This window comes from Chlorocebus sabaeus, chromosome X (assembly GCF_047675955.1).
Source record: "Chlorocebus sabaeus isolate Y175 chromosome X, mChlSab1.0.hap1, whole genome shotgun sequence".
Lineage (NCBI taxonomy): Eukaryota > Metazoa > Chordata > Mammalia > Primates > Cercopithecidae > Chlorocebus > Chlorocebus sabaeus.
Window position 1 is genome coordinate 28,386,564 of NC_132933.1, and position 19,675 is coordinate 28,406,238.

The 19,675-nt window shown below is 39.8% G+C and overlaps 1 protein-coding gene across 1 annotated transcript in view; it reads left to right on the forward strand.

Annotated features, from left to right (window-relative positions):
* Positions 1-7,355: 7,355 nt before the first annotated feature.
* Positions 7,356-19,675, forward strand: part of LOC140710693 (teneurin-1-like) — a 337,413-nt gene continuing 325,093 nt past the window's right edge. Inside the window, exon 1 of the mRNA XM_073013097.1 lies at positions 7,356-7,889. The gene's annotated coding sequence lies outside the window, so the exon portion shown is untranslated. The remainder of the gene's footprint in view (positions 7,890-19,675) is intronic.

Here is a 19,675-nt window from a genome sequence, read left to right on the forward strand (position 1 = left end):
ATGTAACAAACAAGCATATGTTCACCCTGAATCTAAAATAAAATAATTGAGCGGGGTGGTATCATGATCTTTAATGCCTGGCTTAACAAAACACAGCTGAAATTTCATCTCTGCTTCTGCATTCAGTTAATCGATAATGTATGCATGTAAGAAAATGTGAGTGGGCCAGGCGCGGTGGCTCATACCTGTAATCCCAGCATGTTGGGAGGCCGAGGCGGGTAGATCACAAGGTCAAGAGATCGAGACCGTCCTGGCCAGCATAGTGAAACCTTGTCCCTACTAAAAATACAAAAATTTACTGGGTGTGGTGGTGCACACCTGTAGTCCCAGCTACTCAGGAGGCTGAGGCAGGAGAATCGCTTGAACTTGGGAAGCAGATGTTGCAGTGAGCAGAGATTGCACCACTGCATTCCAGCCTGGTGACAGAGCAAGACTGCATCTCAAAAAAAAAAAAAAAAAAAAAAAAAAAAAGAAAAAAGAAAAAAAGAAAAAAAAAAAAGAAAATGTGAGTGAAAAAAAACATAATGTCTCTTTTGTTTGTTTTTTGAGACGGATCTTTGTTGCCTAGGATGGAGTGCAGTGGTGAGATCATGGCTTACAGCAGCCTAAACTTCCCAGGTTCAAGTGATCCTCCTGCCTTAGCCTCCCATATAGCTGGGACTACAGGCACACACCATCACACCTGGCTAATTTTTAAAAATGTTTTATAGAGACAGGATCTCACTGTGTTGCACAAGCTGGTGTCAAACTCCTGAACTGAAGCAATCTTCCCACCTTGGCCTCCCAAAATGCTGAGATTACAGGCGTGAGCCATCACACTCTGTCAACAAATAATATGTTAGTATTAGGAAAATAAGTTTAACTGCACAGACACCCTAAAAGGCTGTAAGGAGCCTCCAGGGGACTCTTGACCATGCTTTAAGAACAGCTAGCATGTGACATAGAGAGGTCAGGAAGATTAAGGACAGAAAACGTTTTATTGAGCATTAGCAAGTGTAAGGATTTGAATGACAGGGGTGAAGATCCCATCAACGGTGTATCAGATCATAACATACCTTCTCTCCTTTCCTGACTTCCTGTTGTCCTTAGGGCAAAATCCAAAATCTTTATCCAGGTCCTTGAGGTCTTGGATGTTTTGGCTCCTTTCTGCCTCTCCTGCCTCATCTTAAGTCACTTCCTCCCCTACATTATTACGCTCCTTAAACTCCAGATGCACAGGCTGACCTTGCATTATTTGAGGTACGAAGACATTCCTTACCTCAAATACCATAGATTCTGTTCTCTCTGCCTGGAATGCCAACTACTCCACATTCTTCAGGCCTCAGATTAATAGCCACTGCCTCAGGAATGCCTACCTAACCACCTCAACCTCAATTGAAATGGGTCTCCTCTCTTGTTCTCTTGCAAATACCTTGTTCTGTTCCTTCAGAACACCCATCAGTTTAGAACTACGTATTTCATTGTATGATTGGTTCTATTTGTCTCCTACCAGTAGACTGTAAACTCTACAAGGGCAAGAATATCTATGTTTTGTTTACCACTGTCTTCCCAGTACTTAGCACTGAATAGGCACATAGTAGGTATTCTGTAAATCTTTACTTAGTGAAAGTATAAATGAGAGAATGAAGATACATACAGGAAGCCTATTTTCTTAGTCTGAGAAGAAATTACTCATGTTTATTGTGTTGTATGGAAAATGATAACATCATAGTTCCAAATTTTCATTTAAAATGCCTTTTAAAATCTGTTTATGAAGGACTATCCTAACCATTGTTAGCATTTATTAGTAATTGTTAATGTGTGTGACTATAAAAGTCTTATGGCCATTATTAAGCATGTGTTTTAGAAACACTAAATATTTTAGTTATTTCAATACAAATTAGTAGTTACCTGTATAAGTCAATCACAATAATTCACTTAAAAGATTATGATAACGAGGTCACAAAGTTAGAAGTTCAAGTGCATTTAAATGCCAGCTGAGCAATCCTAATTGTTCTATACTCTTTTCAAGTTCTTTTCCTGGAGTGTAATTTTATCTCTTAAGTAGAAATCAGGGTACATTTTGAAATCAATTTTTTTCCCTTTTCAACAACTGTGAGAGTTAAAAAATGCTAAAAAGTAATATTCTTAAAAGTATTTCCAATAAAAAGACAAACACTAGCATAAAGTCAGCTTTCAGATCTTCAAGGGAAGGCACTATGTTTTCTTTATGAGGGTATGAATTATTATTATTGCCATGTTGGTTTATGTGTATGGATAGTGAATATAAGTGAATTTTATATAAATTAAGGACCAAGGTACTATTTTTAAAAACCTATCCATAAATTTAAATTTAGGCAGTTATTTGAATCCATTATAGCAATAATACATGAGCAGAACTTGCTATGTGGAATACAAAGTGCCTTGCTAAAGCCCAGACTTTTTTTTTTTTTTTAAGGCATTTTGTTTCTCCTTCGCATTCTGGCCAGAGAAGTAGCTCCACAGGGTCCATTTGGATATTAAATAGGAATAGGTAAAGAGAAGACTTTAATTGGCTTGTCAGTTGTTTTCCTGAGCCTTACTTGGGTATGTGAAAAATAATGTGTCTGACTCTGTTCTGAACAGATGGATGCAGAATCCTGGCCACCAACTGTTCATATCCAGGCTCAAGTAAGCTTCCTCCAATGTGGCTGCTTTCCCCAGAGGGCGCCCACAGCCGGCCGGAAATGGGCACTCCCTTGCAGCAAGCTGGTGACTGCAATTTTACAGCCCTGTTTATGGAAGCTGTTTGGGTAGAAAATCGTTAAGCTACCTTTCCTGCTTCCAATCATTGTAGCCAAAAGTTAAGGTGCCAGCACTATTCATAATCTCTGCTAGCTGATCTCTGGATGGTGTTGTTATCAGTTGAAATAGGAAATAATAGTTCACCACAACGAGTACATATTGAAATTATGCCTTTGAAAATATCTTCCCATTAGACAAGCAACCAAACAAAACTCCCTCATTTCACATGGTGCACACTGATTTTGTTTATGTAATCGTTATTGACTTTAGTCTTCTAATATTGATATGGTTTGGTTGTGTCCCCACCCAAATCTCATGTTGAATAGTAGTTCCCATAACCTCCATATTTCATGGGAGAGGTCCTATGGGTGGTAATTGAATATGGGGGTGGTTTCCTCCATGCTGTTCTTGTGATAGTGAGTGAGTTCTCATGAGATCTGATGGATTTATAAGGGGGGGCTTTTTCACCTTTTGCTCCACACTTCTCCTTGCTGCCACCATGTGAAGAAGGACATGTTTGCTTCCCCTTCCACCATGATTGTAAATTTCCTGAGCCCTCCCCAGCCATGCTGAACTGCGAGTCAATGAAACTTCTTTCCTTTCTAAGTTACTTAGTCTCAGGTATGTCTTTATTGGCAGCGTGAGAATGGACTAATGCAAATATTATTGTACTTACACTCTTACTTATGAGGGTACTTAGAAACAAAACTGACATAAGTGATATTTTCCATTATGCATTCTTCTCACAGAATGCAACCTATAGGTTAAAAATATATTTAAAAAATCAAGGCCAGAACATCTAAATGTGCCCCTATACTATGCCCCTACAAAGCCTGGTTGTCATCTTTTGTTTCTTTGTTGGCAGGGCAATGGGGTGGGATGGGAGGGGGAGGGTGTTGAGCCGCAGGGATCCAAATGATTTCTACCTGAAGCTGAAGACCTTGTTGGGAAAGGGACGACGGGAGTAAACAAACGTGCTCTTGATTCCCTGATTCTTCCCCCTAGAGTGTTCAGCTAAGAGTGTTCTCTAGGAGTGAAATGTTCTAAGTACCTGGTAACAGTCACACAGTATATGCTTGTTGATTAGCAAATTGTTCACACACCTTTGAACATTTCTTAGCTTCTTTAAGTCTCAATTTATTTGCCTATTCCCAGTGCTGGCACAGTTCCTGGAATATAGTAGATGTTCCATAATCACTTGCTGAATTGAATTTATGTAATTACGTTAGTTTCGGGAATAAACACAAAAAGGTGTATGAGTGCGTGTGTGTGTGTGTGTGTCTTTGTTAACAAAAAGGTATATCTCTTTAAAAATTCCTAGCAAATTATTTTAATAATATATACTTGGCAACTGGATAACTGTCATACAGAGATCACATGCTCCATTACAATCTGTTATATTTACAATGGCTATTCTGAAACTAGCAATTTGGTGTGTCTTCTTCCTGATATTCATATTTGAAATAGAAATTCTTGGTCCCATGAGCAAAACTACTTGAAATTTCTGCAATTTCATGTTGCTTAAATGTGTCTGGGGAATCTCTAAAGTTGAATAAATGCCTTAGGAAATCCACCTACAATATCAGGATATAGGCGTCTAGAAGCAGCAAATCAGTTCTTAGGAAACAGAGAAAAGTGACAGAGCCCTCTGTACTTTGGAATTAGGACTGGAAACAATGTTTTGAAGGAACTAAAGAGAGACAGGTGCAGACCAAATGAATTAAGGACATCAGGGAGCCACAGGAGACCGGTAAGGAAATGAGAGGGAAGAATGTGAAAGAAAATACAGCATAAAGAGGAGGTGGTAGAGAATTTCTAAAAAATGATTACAGGGACTGCTGAATTGCCAGGAGAGAAAGAAACTCAGTCTCCTGTCGTGAAATCCTTAGGTATCAACTCTCCCTTTCTTCCAGTATCTTCGTAAAGAGTAACAAAGGAACAGCAAGAATGAGAGTGAGATAATCATGCTTTAAAATTCATATTCCATTTCCTTGGCCGTTAGGGTTTGTCCATGTCCCATTTGGCCAGAATTCCCTTTTTGTTATGGGGAGTTCTTTTCTTAATCGCTGATTACAGAAACACTCAAGAGTGTTTCCAGTCATTGGAGAAATGACTGGCCAGATGTTTCTTTTTTTCTCCTTGCAGAACTCTTTGGTAAGAATTGAGGAGGTATCCTGAAAGTCTTCCTTCCACAGTTCAGGGTTTGGACAGTTCATAATGTGGACTCTTTCATTTATTTAGGATATTTAAATCTATATATGCTTATACAAATAGCTTGTTTTTGTTTTGTAGGAGGGTAGTGGGTTTTAGGAAGGTTTCGTTTACATATTTGTGACAAGACACAGGTTTTATACCCATCCTTTCCCTACTGCTTTCTCAACAGCCCAACAGAGCCGGTGATAGAAGCAGTTGCTATGCCCCTACAGAGCCTGGTTGTCATCTTTTGTTTCTTTGTTGGCAGGGTGGTGGGGCGGGACGGGAGGGGGAGGGTGTTGAGCCGCAGGGATCCAAACGATTCCTGCCTGAAGCTGAAAACCTTGTTGGGAAAGGGACGATGGGAATAAACGTGCTCTTGATTCCCTAATTCTTCCCCCTAGAGTGTTCAGCTCTTTGTATTTCCTCTCCTTGGTGGTGTGATGGTCTTACAATGCTCCCTCTTTGCAAATACCTGTATCAAAAGCTGGGAAAATGGGAACACACGGTTCAGAGAACTCCCCCTGGCGTCACTCTGTACTACCTCTCTTTCTGAAACTGAATCTGGTCCCCCTGCTCAGGAGCGCAGAGACCAACCCGGAAGCCGACCTTGGGAAGCTGCAGCCACCCAGGGAGGGGAACAGTTGCAAGCTTTGGTGTTCATCCACCGAGCCAAGAGAAACTCTTCCCGGTAACTAGCACCAGCCACGACTCCAAGTCTGCCTTATTGTAACCTCTAGCGGGTTCCCAACTCGGCAATAGCTTCTCGCTATCCTGTCCCTGTTCTTGCGGAGGAAAATTTAAAACGTGCGTGCACACATACACATTCACACACGCCCTTCTTTCTTCACTCAAAAAAAAAAAAAAAAAAAAAAAATCAGTAAACGTCCTTCGCCCAAAGAATGTTCGACTCTTCACGCTCTTTTCTTTACCTAGAGGTCAGCAGTCTCTTGGGAGCACACAGGGTGCTCCCTGGCTGCTCTGCGCGCCCCACACCTGCCTACGGCTGGGGTGGCGCCGCGGGGCAGGAGGCCTGGGAATCCGCTAGACTCCTATTTCTCCAGTTGGTGCGGCTCCCCTGGCTCGGCACTTGGTATCTCCCACGGTCTTGCTCTCTCTGGGAAGCCGGAAAGAAGACCGTTGTGGGCGTCGTCGCCACCCCTCCTGGAACCAGAGCCTGCTCCAAGCGGGCATCTAGGCCTCCTACTTCAGACTCACATCTGGCCCAGCCGGGCAAATGTTAGCCGCTGGAGAGTGCCTCCAGGCGAAGCGCCCCAAGTCCCGAGCATGCCCAGTCGGACTCCTAAGGCTCCTGACGCGAGTTTCTGGGCGTGCAGATTCCGCTTCTCCGCTTTTTCGAGGAAGCTGAGGAGGGTTGGGAAGGAGGGAGGGATCCAGGGCTTGGGGCAGCGCGCTGGGCTTGCCCGAGTACGTGCCCTCGTGCCAGGCTGCATGAGGGGCGGAGCCGCTGGGCGGCCAGGCAGGGCAGGATCCCTTAGCGCTCCCCCTTCCCCCAACCACCTTCAGGTGGACATTGTTACTGCTAATCTGATGCGGCCGCCAGTAGGCTGCATGTGGCCAGCCGGCCTTGGCGCTCTGGGGTCACACTGTCAGCTGGACGCAGTCGGCGATGCACTCTCACCGACAGACGCAAAGAGAGCTTGTGGTTCGCTTTCGCACTGCATTCACCGGCTTTTGGCTTTTCTGGAAGGCGGGCGAGAGAATAAGAGAAGGAAACCAAACAATTTCTCTCCCCCCCCCGCCCCGCCTTTTTTTTTTTTTTTTTTGCCAAAGTTATGCTGGCAAAATACTTCGCATTCTAAGTCAGTCCTGAGGCTTTGCACATAGAAGCAGTGATTGTGCTCCTGTGTGTGTGCGCGCGCGCGTGTGTGCACGCGGATGTTTGTGTATGTCATGACTAGAAAACACTGTCCCAGGCTGATCCTGGGGTTGACAAATACTCATCCAAATCCCCCACCCCACCCTCACCCTCAGGAGAAAGTAATAATAATAATAATAATAATAATAAAATACAACAAAAAAAAAAACTAGTCGTGTGAGTCCCCTGGTCAGGCAGGTAGGAAATCTAAATTTTGTTGATTCATATTTCCTTCCTCTGCTCCCATATCCAGCTTTCTCCTCTCCACCCTATAACACCGTGATCTTTCTCATTTCGACTTCCCTTCCTCTGCCCGATACCTGCTCATTAAGCTCAGCTTCTCCTTCTCCTCCTCCTCCTCCCACCTCCCTCCACCTCCCATCTCAGCTGCGGCTAAAACCTGGAGTCTTGGGGAAAAGGAGAAAAAAAAAAAAAAAAACTCGGCTGTGAAGCTGTCAAACCGGGCATGCTCAGTAGACAGGGCAGGTTTTTTGGTCTCGAGTAGCGGAGAAACATTTTTTGCACCACCGCGACCAGCCTTAGAGCGCGGCGGCGGCGGCCACGGCAACATCAGCCCAGCCATCAGCCGTGCAGACGCCCAGCACCCGGGAGCGCGGCGAGCTTCGGCTCAGCCCGGAGTTCACCTCCGAGTGCCCCAGGGGCTGAGCTCACCCCTTCTGCTCTCTCACACACGAACACTCTCTTTCACTCTCTCACACACACACACACGTATACACACTCTCTCGCACACACAAACGACCCTGGGCGCAAGCACCCTTCTGGCAGGTCGTCCGCTGGTGCGATAGTAGCCAGGTTCGGTTCCTGCCTCCGGCGGCCGCCGGTTTAGAGCACCGCCGCCAGCAGCCGGAGGAGAGCAATGCGGGGGCCCGAGCGGCAGCTCGAACAGTAATGTGGATTTACAGTCGTTTCCCGCAGGAATCGGCCGAGACGCCCTAAGTCCCGGGCACTGGCAGCGCCCGGCGGAACCGAGCACCTGGCGAGGGGGCGGGGGAACCGCACCTGGGGACGCCGCCGAAACTTGCGCTTGGAATAGGTAGGTGCGTTTCTCCTGACTCCCACCCCGTTCCTTCTCGCTCCCGCCCGCCACCCCCAACCTTCTACCCCAAGGACTACAGGCGAACTTCGCCCCGAGGCTGCAGGCGGCGGATGGCGGCTCCCGGCTGTAAGCGGCTGGTTGAGTCCGCTCTGGGACTCCTGCCCGAGGTGGCAGAGCCTCCGCATCCTTCTTCTCCAGTCTCCGCCTGCCATGGGGCTCTGGACCATCTGGGGCAGAAGGCAGGTCGGCCTTGTTCGCAGTTCAAGCTTACAGCGGGCCCTGGCTACGCTGCCCTTCGAGGGCTCGCTGGGCTTCCCAGGCGGCACTTTGCCAACCAACTCCTTCAGTTCTGAGAGGGAGCCTCCTCGCCTCGGCTCTCGCGCAGAGCCCAGACACTCTAACAAGTGGACCTGGGTGCCTGGGGTGAGGATGGGAGGTTTGGTCTAAAAAGAAAGAAAGGGGCGCTTCTCTGGCATCCCTCCCATCCTGGAGCGCTTGCTGGGGCTCTGCCACTGGGGTCCAGGTCCTGCTGTCTCCCCAGAGAAGATGCCCAAGGGCTGGGACGCACTTTAGTACCTGTTCGCTTCTGAATTTCTATTTGAGCCTCACTCAGGGAGCCCGGGTTCCAGGGGGAACTCCAGGACCTCCTAAACTACGCCGCCGTCGAGGGCCCCACCCGATGCGTCCTGCCTATACCTTAGTCAATCTTTGTCAAAAGAGACAGTCATTACAACCCAAGCGGTGCTCCGGGAGCCGTCGGTGTTGACTTTAACCATGCGCTCTAATGTGCAGGTTTGTGTGTTTCCGCATTTCATACGGAGACGTGGTCCCAGAGATTCAGCAGCGGCCAGCACATCTGCGAGCGCCAAGCACCCGCTAGGCATGCTTGGGGAAATGTAACCTCACTTTCTTTAACTCCATGACGGGAGGATTGCCAATTTAGTTTCAAGATGCTTTGCCTAGAGGCGGAGAAGGGGAGATTGTTAGTGCTACTTGGTGAGTCGATGTGTTTGCAGTCAGGAGTGTATTTAAACATTTCAGTGAACCCGATGCAGTCAGTTGTTTACAATTGCGGAGACAGAAGATCTCACTCCACTAGTAGATGTTTCCACGTCTGTGTCGCCAGTGGGAGAGTAGGGGCGGGGGCGGGGGCTGGTTTGCAGCTCGTACTCGCCGTCGGCAGCTTCGGGTTGAGCAGATCTGCATCACTGCTACTGGCGATATGCTAATAGGGGTAGAAAAGCTCTACATCTCCAATATGAAACAATTGGTCAGTAAACGTCCTGAACTTTACCGTTTTTTTCCTGGGATACCAACCTGGAGGTGTATTTGAGGTGGCTCAAAGAAATACAAAGAGAAGTTCTCAATGCCACAGAAAGGAAATTAGTAACCATTTGGTTTTAAAGACCAAAAGGAAACGAAACATCCCAGTGGACTCTAATAGGTACCGTTAGATTAGCGTTTAATTGATCGCGTTTGTGATAAGTAAGTGTCACAGACAGCTTCCTTGAATTTTAGACTCTTGTTCTATGATTATAATTAACAAGCCAGGTAACAATGTACTGTGAGAATCAATTGCTACTCTTAACGTGTTTGAGGAGAACATTGCAAATGTCTGCTCCAATATATTTTTTTGGCTGAAATAGCCCGGTTCATCTTCCTAGTCCGAAGTCTTCTGATCTGGAGCAGTGGATACTCCAGTGTTACCAAGAAAGGGTAGAGTCTAAGAGGGAAAAGCTTAAAAAACAAAATTAATGAAAAGGCGATCCACACCTTTAACTTCTGCTCCGTGATTACCCAGCAACTGCTTGCTTGCTCAGCCCCGCACCTTGCTCTTCATATCTGCAATGTGGGGAAAAATGAATTTTCATAAGGCGCAGTAAGACCCTCAAAGTAAATAACTGGAGAAACAGAATCCCAATTTTGCCATTTTAGTTCAAGTTCATAACACTATTTTGTGACGCATTAAATAATTTACCGTTGCAAAGTTGGGGTTTGTAAGGGTAATTAAAAGCTTTCAGTTATGCCAAAATAATGTTGAAAACTTTTCATGATCAAAGAAAGTCAAAATATGCATTTAAAAAGGGATCAGGTAATTCCTAAAATAAATCCATGCTCTAAATGTTATTTAAAAGTTTTCAGGTTGTTCCCTAGAATGTTTCTGAAAAACAGGTGTTTCTGTAAAACAACTCTATGAAGAAATGTTAACATTTTCATAATAAAACTAGTAGAGTCCAGTCCTGAGAACAATGTCAGATATACATAGCAGAAAAAACCCACAGATATTTTTGCATACATGAAGTAGTATTTTCCATTAGGTTTAGGTTCCAATTATGAATTAGGGACAGTCATGTCATTTGACAAAATATACAGTGAGGCTAAAGGAAAGAATGCTTTGTAGAATCAATGTGCTGTAAAGGTGATTAAGATTTCAAATATTCAAACATATAGGTGTATTAAAATAAAATTACATTATACTTAACTATCATCACATTCAAAGGCCTAATTCAGTCTGAATACCCTAGAAGTCTCAGTGTTTCAGTTCGGGCTGTTATATGTGTAAATCACACCCACATAATCATAGTTTCCCTCATAGTCATTGATCCTTTCTGATACCTTTACCAGAAAAATTCTTGCTGAAGCAGAATAGTCTAGCATTCAAGTTTATTCTGTATGATATTACTTTAAATTGTCAAACTGCAAAACATTCCTGATATGTTGTTTCTGAAAACAGAAAACTTAGTGGAAATTTATTTTCCGTGACAGCCTTAAAAACTTGGAAGTAGTAAGAAATTTTAGTGTTAATTAATAAAACAAAAGAAAATTCACATTCTCTGTTAGAGATAGATATTTGGAATCCATATAATTTTTGCTTGAAGTTTGTTTTTCCTAAGTCATTCAGTTTCAGATTTAAGTACAGCTATCTGGTAGTTGGTATAGATTATGGTTAATAAATTCCCTAAAGTTTCCCAAACAAGTTAATTATTATTATTTATGCATTTATTTATTTACTTACTTATAAATGGCCAGAGGTCAAAAGAAGACCAGTACTTTGAATACCTGACTCGGTGATTAATTGTTTTTGACAAAAACAAATTTTCTTATAGTACTCATATTTGTTCTCTCTCTCTCTCTCTCTCTCTCTCTCACACACACACACACACACACATGCATGGAAGCAATTGCTTGTGAATGCCTTGAATCAGGTATAAAACATGTACAATAGCTTTATTAAAATTATATATATTTGTTAAATTGCTGTGGATTTTAACCTCAAATTTAATAATCCATGCATACTTTAAAAGCTTCCCATCACTTAACGTTTAGAAGAAAGGTTTAAACTGGATTCCTAGTATGACTACAGGCAGATGAAAAATATTGTAAGGTACAGAATTTAGCAATTCTGACCAACAGCATATACCCACGACTGAAAGTGTAACTGCTGATTATAAAAATTAAAAGGAATCAAATTTCAGAAATGCTCACATATACCACAATTGCTTTAAATAATCTGTAGATTCTGAGTATTAGATTAAATCACTATTTTGAATGGAGATTGCTATTATTTTTCTTTCTCCTAAAAGGTAAAATATTCTGAATCCTGGCTTAATATATTATTTTTATTCCTTTCTGTTTTCCATTGATTTTTTTTTTTTAGAACAGAGGAAAGTAAATATCGAATATAACCAGCTAGAACCATGCTTAGTTTGAGCAGGTGAATGCTATAAAAGGCTTCACACAGCTTTTGATTATTCTTAACAACCTTGATGGCCAACCATAGGTGTCTGTTCAGTATTCGGTGCTCTGTTACGGCAATATATATAATGTATAGAGATTTTGTAGTTTGCTAGACGTGCTGTGGTACAATTTAGCAAGACCAGCAAAATTGCTTACATTTGGAACCCATGAAAAATAGGGCTGAGGAAATTGGAATATGATGGCATAGACTGAAAATTATTATATAACAATATTTATATCAATTGCAATGCTAACATTTCTGTATAGAAATAAAGCTAATTTTAATTTGAAAAGTAAATATTTTTACAGGTGACGTGATCCCTAATATTTTAAAATAGTAACGTAGAGTCTAATAAATGAAGTCTATTAGATTCTTATGTAACTTCAGGACCGATTTCAAGGCCTGGAAGTATAATCTTGGATAATTTACAACTTAAAAAATTATTCTAAATTGTACTTCCTGTCCGAGCCTCCAATTTAGGTAAACAATAGCATATGGTGAAACATGCATATATGCCAACTAACCACTACTTCTTGGATGATGTTTTTAATGTGATGTAATGATTCTGAAATACTGGATTCTCCACCCCCGCTCTATTCTAACTGTAAGAGTGGAGAAGTTAATTGAAAAATGGACACACAAAAACATGTAAAAAATCTCTTTTCATATGGGTGGATCTTCCAGGCCTGTGAAGTTCTTACCTGGGAGCCTTTATATTTCTGCTTATGGTAGATATGTGCCAAGGTTAATATTTTTTCGATGGGTACTTACGACAAATTTCTATGACTGTATTTAGGTGACATCCAAATATGTGAGTGCACCATTCTGTCAACCATCCAACTGTTTCGGGTGACAAACATCTGGTTGCTTGAGAAAATTTTTTACTTAGTTTCTGGGTGTTTTGGAGTCACTTAACAGACCAATGACCCTTAATATCCATGTCAAAAGAGAAAAAATAAAACACTTTAAAATACATGTAAAATTTCTTAAACACTCTTGGGTTACTATAAAATACCCAATGAACTAAATGCCATCGTGAATCTACAGCCTTCTACAAAATGTATAAGGAGATGTTGCTTGCATTCTCCAGCAATTACAGAAACAGAAACACACCGACCTTTTCAGCAAGCCAGGAACTTAAAAACTTTGAGTTCAATTCACACTCTACTCCCCCTGCCCTGCCCCTACCCCTGCCTCCTGCGCTGATTCATCAGTTTAAAAAATTGACTTAAGGGGCTTGATACATTGGCTTCTTAAAATTTCCTGTACCTCATTTTCCACTGATTGTGCTACTGCCATGGAAACTAGACGGGACAGACAGCTGGGAGTCACTAATTCAGAATGGGAATCTGCTTGTTAATTTAATTTCATGCCAGCCTGTTGGTCCCTGAAAGTAACTGTAAAAGGCTGGGGAATTGAATTTGCTAGAAATAAATGATTAAGCCGAACGAAAAATCAGTGCCATCTCTGTCATTTTCCTGAAGATCTTACTACAACCCTCTTTGTCCCTACTCAAGCAATTTTTTAAAAATAATCACAGAAAGAGAAGTTTGATTTGTGCATTCCTATTGGTATGTATATATTTTATGGAGCATTTTTTGTTCTAATAGAACATTCACAGCTGTAAAATAGTTTCATAATAGCTATTACGTTGAAAAAATATGTTCTTTCAAATTATGATTTTGTAGACTTTGAAGAAGCCTAGTTAGTGATGATAGGAAAACATAATATAAATGATGCTTGAATTTTCCAGTAGAATTGGTTATTTTTCCTTTTCAAATAAAAAAGTCTTATTTACAATATCTATGCCCCACTTTTATTACAGAGACCAAATGTATTTGAATATGTTTATTTAAAAGTTTTAAAACAGTCATTTTACCAGTCACCAGAAAGCATACTGATTGTTTTAATTTTAATCGACTAAGTTGTAAATTAATAAGTAGTCAACAATGAGGAAATTGCCTTTTAATGTTTCTCATATTCTGTTGTAATGTTTTGTGACTGATTATGAGTTATGAAATTAAATTTTGGAATCACAATCTCTATGATGAGCTGAATTGCAATCCATGTGAAGTCTTTTGCAATACTGGCTAAAGCCCTGAGAAACTAATATTATTTTTCTGTCAATTTGTAGCTGTAAACAAATGTCTATATTATGGCTGAGAAAAGATCTTTGTTAATGAAACAAAGAATGGAAAGATAAATAGATGTAAAGGTCAGAAGGTATTTTTCTGTTTTAAAGCTAATAAAATTTCAAAATATATATATTCTAAGTGAAATTATTAATGATAGAATGAAGTAGTTATTCAAAAGTTTAGGAAAATTAATATCCACATTTTTACAGTTTAGGGAATACTGAGAATATCAGTATCCAGTTGTTGAGTGTTGAATTGCTTGTATTTTATTCTTTGGTTTATTTTTTATTACTTGGACTATATCTGTGTGATACTAAAATCTGACTAAAACTTAAAAAAATTGGGACAATCATCACGGAACATGTAAAATTCATAATATTGTCATCTTCTTTGTCATGTCGATTTCCTCTAACCTTTCAGCAGATGCTTGCATTTGGATGAACAATGGAAAAAGTCATTCATTTATTTGGATGGTTCCAGTTTCCACTGTTTATTCAAATGCTTGGTTTTTATGGTGCTATAGCCTCAGTTTCCCTTTTGAAATCACCATATATTTATTTTTCAATTGTTTTTCTCTTTAGATGAAAGGTAAGTATTCAGGATGCTGATGCATATTATACCTATATATTTAACTTTCAGTAGAATTTCTATATGGTTATATTAAAGGAAATCCATTTTCATTTTAATGTTTTAATGTTTGGAATCAATTTAGTGTTTTTAGTTGCCTGTATGAATGATGACTTTTAAACTGCCAAAATAAAAGCACATGGCTATCAGTTTGCAAACTTCCAGGAAAGTCTGATCACTGGCTAAGGTCAAAGAGAAAATTTCCCAGTTGCATGGTTTTGCATAATTGGTGGATTCTAAGTGTGTATATTACCTCTAATGTCTCTATCTGGTTTAGACACCTGCCAAAGAGAAGGTGCCAGATTAGATGGACAATTGGTTTATAGATATTGCAATCCCTATGTCCCAGCTGCATACATTTTAAGAAAACTCTTTAGTTGTTCAGATAAATTAGAAAAAGATACTGCAGATGGCTTATCTCAATAATCCAGGTTTTTTCGGGTACATTTAAAATTAAATATCCTAGGAGATGATTAATTCAGGAAAGCTATTGATAATGAACTCATCTTATGCTACACATCCTTTGCACCTATGATGATACCTTATTAAAGGTGTTTCAATCTTGCTAATTACCACCTGTGTTTAAATATAGAGGTGTATAAATACACTATAACTACACAGCGGCTGGAAGCCTTCTCAACCTAAAATTTTGGCCCTGTTTTTAGCTTACTCAATTCCTATCAACAAAATGTTTGTGGTCAACGTTTTGAATTTATACTCTGTGCCTTATCCTCCTCCTGCCTTTAACGATTTTCTTTTTTAAAGCTGCTCTGCTTAATTGCAAGCATTTGAGTGATACTGATGTGTGATCTGTTCTATTAACTAGCCCAAAAATGTGTTTGTGTTTATGTGTGTGGGGCTGACATTTTTTAAATGAATATTTATGAAAACATACATACATTGTGGACAAGGATTTCATAAGCATCATTTATAGACACATATAAATACATCACTTATTTGCTTACTCTATACTTCAAATGAATATGTTTTTTGTAACATTGACTCATTATACGCTTAAAGCTTTAAGCAATGTAGGAAAGCATTTTAAGAATTGTGAAGCAAGTCAAAAACAAGAAACTTTTTTGGGGAAGATAGTATTAATTTCACTAATGAGATCTAGTGCCCGCTAAGGGAGAAGAACAGTACAGTTGATTGGCCAATTGATACTTATTGCTTAGACTTGAAAATAATCTTACATTTTAAATTATCGGTAAAATCACTCTAATTCTTTCCTTCCTTCCTTCCTTTCTTCCTTCATTCCATCCTTCCTTCCTTCTTTTCTTCCTTCCCTCCTTCCTTCCTTTTTTTCTTCCTTCCCTCCTTCCTTCCTTTTTTTTTCCTCTTTTTAAACTACTTTTAAGGGTTGGGTTGCTATATAGTTTTGAGAGAAAGGAAATAGGATTTAGGACACTCACTAAAATATTGGGAGTGATTACTCTTTCTATTCTTCTTCTGATTCTGGCCAATTATTTATATATGTTCCAGATAATTATAAGCATAACATGAGATATTATTATTTATATTGTTTTCAGTTCATACCCTCTTTCAGTTATCTTGGGTAGGGGCTATAATGTCACACTGATTTACTGGGTTGGTATTTATTATAGATTTACTCTGTTCATGTATTCATATGCTGCTAGTACATTTGTGATATATCTTTCTTGTTTAGTCTAATAAAATCTCAACACTTTGGTGTGACACCATTTATTTTTGGTTTGGAATTCATGAAGTGTCAACACAAGGATGCTACATTTTCTTCATTGTTTTGTTCTTTTCCCTATTTGAGATATTGCTTTGATGAAACATTGGACAACTTGTGAAGATGAGGTAATTTTAATGTAAACAATTAGAATTCAGTGCAAGTGAAATATTTTAACCAGTAATTTAACATGGAAGAGAGAACATTTTAACAATTTACTTCTGTAAAACATGGAATAAAGTATCCTTAAGAAAATGTGTAAAACAGCAATAGACATAGTGAGAGAACATTGGTCCCAGATATTTAGCAAAATACATGAAACTGCTTTACTATTGAAAGGGAAAAAATTAACATTTACACCGATAATCTGTGACAATGGGTCTTGAAGTCTCCTGTTTTCCACAGAGGCTCTCCAGGTCTCATGGACTGGTCTCTCCTTTTACTGAAAACTTCAGTATTACATAGTTTTGGCTATACATCATATAACAATTTTCATGAAGGAAAATTTTCATTTGCTGATTCTTCCATTCATTCATTTACTAATTTATCAAACCTTATTCAATGCCTCTGTTTACCTGGTGCTACAGAGACATTAAAAAATCATCTTTGGGAGACAGATATATAAGCATACTCTGGTCATGTAACAAATGCTTTAGTAGAGGAATAATTAGAATGTTCTGGAAACTCAAAGGTTGATATAGTTTTATAAATAATCAGCTATTTGAATTGATTCTTAAAGAGTGTCTAGGATTTTTTTTACCTAGAGAATATGGAGCACCACATTCCACATGACATTAGGGCTGTGAAAGAACACAAAGTTAAATTAGCAATGGGGAATACCAATCTAGGACAAGAGAGTGCCATTTTATTTCCTATCCGAACCTGGGGAACAGAGGTCAGGGATAACGTCTTATTTTATTTCCATTTATGTGTCTGACATACAGAAGAGGCTTAGTACACTTTTGTTGAGTGAACGAATGGGTTGGTATTTTGCTGCATGGAGATAATCCTAGAAAATGGTGTTTTTCCTGAGGCTTATCCAAAATTAAGTAGTGTACTAATTTGTAGTAGAGTCAACTGAATGAGATAAGGGATTTTAAAGTGAGGGTAAGGTGAATCAACCTTGTTTTAGAAAGACATCACCAGTATGGAGGAAGAACTGAAGTAGATTAAGAGTATAGTAGCAGTGAGAACAATAGAGAGGCTGTACTGTAACTATGACCAATTATGAGGATATGAACCAAGGCAGTGACAGTAAGGATGGAGAGGAGTGGACAAATTTGAGAACCACTCATAAGGTAGAATCAATAATTCTTGGAAATTGATTAAATTTAGGGTGTGAGGAAGAAGGAGGGAGTGACTCTGAGGCTTTTGGCTTGGGAAACTACATAATCTATGAAGCAGTATAGGGAACACAGAAGAAAAAGTTGGTTTTAGTGGGGATAATGAGGTCAGGTTTGGACTTACTCAATGTGAGACACCAGCTAGGCATCCAGATGGAGATGGATTGTGCCAGATGGAAATTACAGATCTGACTGGGTGCAGTGGTTCATGCCTGTAGTCCTAGCAGTTTGCGAGGTCAAGAAAGGAGGATTACTTGAGCCCAGGAGTTCGAGACAAGCTTGGGCAACATAGTGAGACCTCATCTCTTTTTTTAAAAAAAAAATTAACTGGGCGTGGTGGTGCATCTTTTAGTCCCAGCTACTCAGCACTCTGAGGTAGGAGGATTGCTTGCTTGTACCTGGGATATTGAGACTGCAAGTGAGCCATGATTGCACCACTGCACTCCAGTCTAAATGACCGAGCAAGAGCTTGTTTTTAAAAAATACAGATCTGAAGATAAGTCTGGAATTAGAGATGTGGGTGTCATCAATCAACATAGTAATTGAAATCATAGGGGCAGGTAGGTGAGCTTAGCTAGAGACTATATACAGTCATCTCTTGGTATCTGTGGGGACCGCATTACAGGACCCCCCACCATAGATACCAAAATCCACACATAGTCAAGTTCATTATATAAAATGGTATAGTATTTGCATATATCCTAAGTATATACTTTAAGTCATCTCTAGATTACTTAACAATACCTAATACACCAGACTCAATGGTGTGCTTGCCTATAGTCTGAACTACTTGGGAGGCTGAGGCAGGAGGGTCTTTTGGTCCCATGAGTTTGAGTCCAGCCCGGGCAACATAGCAAGACCCCATCCCTAAAAAAATAACCTAATACAATACCTACACATCACTTTATTCACATGGATTCAACAAAGTGCTTGCTGTTCAACAAATTCAAATTTTGCTTTTGGGCACTTAGTGGATTTTTTTTCGAATATTTTTGGTTCATGTTTGATTACATCTACAGATGTGGAACTCATGGATACAGAAGGTTGGCTGTATAGAGTAAAAAGAGAAGCAAAGATGAAAACTTGAGAAATACTGCATTTAAGAGTTTAGTGAAATAAGAGGAGTCTTCAAGAGAGAGGAAGTTAGAATAAGATTAGAGAGGTACAAGCCGTACAAGATAACAATAAAATAGAAGCTAAGGGAGGAAAGAATTTTATAAATGCCATTTGGGCAAAGACATGAAAAAATAATTCACAAGAGAGGAAATAGAAATGAGAAATGGAAAAAAAAATAAATAACTGAAAAAAACCTCAACCTTCAGTAATCAACATAAATGGTATTCAATGAATATAAAGTTTCTCTTATGCAAGGCAAATAAGTTCTAGAGATCTTTTGTACAGCATAGTGCCTTAAATAACAATACTGTATTGTACACTTACAATTTTAAGAGGGTAGATCTCATGTTAAAAGTTCTTACAATTTGTATGTACATGTATACATACAAATTAGAAACAATAAATGCCTATTTATTTTAAAAATTAAAATAATGCTCAGTGCAATTTTTCAAGTCCCAAAAGTTAGAGTCATTCTTGATTTCTCTTTTTTAACACCCGATACCCAACCAATTAACAAATGCTGAGTCTACCTTCAAACTGTATTCTTTATCTGAATAATTTTCTTCTCACTCATTACTAACACTCTAGAACAAACTACCATCATTTCTTACCTGGACTACTGAAACAGCCTTCTAATTGATATCCCTAGATCCATTTTTGTTCTCATATAGTTTTTCACACAGCAACCAGGATGATCATTTTAAAACGTAAACAAGATCTTATGATTTGCCTGCTCTCTGGCTTCCAAAGGTTGACTTCTGATCACACTTTAAAAAACTTGAAAATAAAAAAAAAAAAAAAAACTCTTTACAATGGCCTACAAGGCTTTACGTGATTTGGTCACTATTTATTGGACTTCATGTCTTACTATGTCCCCCCTCAAACATTGCTCATAACATTCTAGCCATATTGCCCTTTGATTTGTTTTTTGAACATGCCATGCATTCTTTTTTTGTCTCAGGGCCTTGTGCCTGCTTTTTTCTCTGTCTGAAATGATTTTTCTCCAAGGTTTCTGCAGGCTTTACTTTTGTTTTAAAATAAAGAACAGAAGTTTATTTTCTCCCAGTTCTGGAGGCTGGGAAGTCCAAGATTAAGGCACTGACATTCAGTGCCAGTGGGTGTTA